Consider the following 1,253-nt stretch of genomic DNA (forward strand, 5'->3'; position numbering starts at 1 on the left):
AGACTCGATAATCGCTCCAAACTCGAAAATTAAGCAAAATACTGGTAGCAACACATCCAATAAATGTCAGCAAACGTTCGAACATGTTTTCTTTTTCACATTAGCGAAACGCTTATCAGAGCAAAAGCGAAAATGAGAAGCAAACACAAATGAAGAAGTCGGTTTTTATCGTTGAGCACAAAAACAACAACAAAAAAAGAGTAATCTAATAGGCCCCGTGCTATAGGTCAATCTCCAAAGTCTGTCCCATCGCCTCGGTGTTGCATCCTTGTTTACAAGTACTTTAATGGGATGTGCTCTGATGAACCCATACCACCTCGACGTACAATGGCAAAATCACAGCGGTTCGGTTCACGACGGTTCACTGCTGGGGTCCCTAAAGGTCGGAAATCCTTCTACTCTGATAGTGTTTACTTTACGCAGACTTGCTATCGTATAGAAAAGTCGGTACTTAGTTGGATACGGGGTAATATTTAAAGATAGCGACCAGAGAAAAAAAATAGTCAAAAGGTCGCAACCAGGTTAAAAAATAGTAAAATAGTTTTATTTTGCTTTTATTAATTATTAATAAACGAATGAATCATTTCTATTTAAAATCCATTAAGTATTATGCATGCAAAACTTAAAAAACAAAACATGTTTCTAATGCATCAACATTATGTGAACAAGCTAAATCTAAACTAAATGAATTTGACCTGATGTCGAGTTTATCTAAAAGCGATACTCGATTTTTCACTCGGAATTATTCCTCGTTCAATTCAAGTTTCACGACATATTGATTACATTGTTAGATGACAGTACAAAGAATAGATTTCTAAATAATAATGTTTTTATTTCGGCACGGTAGCACAACTGCATAGGATGCATATATTTTTTCAAGGAGAGGTTGGATGTTTATACTACGCTGGGGTAGGTCGTAAAAATAACCGTTTTTTTTCCTTCATTCTGACCAAAGACCATTTGCTGCTAACCTCTCTCTCTCTCTCTCTCTTTCTCTCTCTCTCTCTCTCTCTCTCTGGCTTCTCCGTGCTCCTGTTACGAAGTTTATATATATATATATATATATATATATATATATATATATATATATATATATATATATATGAGAGATGGAGACAGAAAAGGAAAGGGGGAGAAGGGAGAGAGAGAGGGAGGGAGACAGAAAGAGAAAGAGGGGCAAAGGGGGGAGAAGAGAGAGAGAGAGAGAGAGAGAGAGAGAAATATGTGTGTCTACGCTCTCCGCCATCACGTCA

Source organism: Euprymna scolopes, chromosome 22 (assembly GCF_053919585.1).
Source record: "Euprymna scolopes isolate OS-2025 chromosome 22, ASM5391958v1, whole genome shotgun sequence".
Taxonomy (NCBI): domain Eukaryota; kingdom Metazoa; phylum Mollusca; class Cephalopoda; order Sepiida; family Sepiolidae; genus Euprymna; species Euprymna scolopes.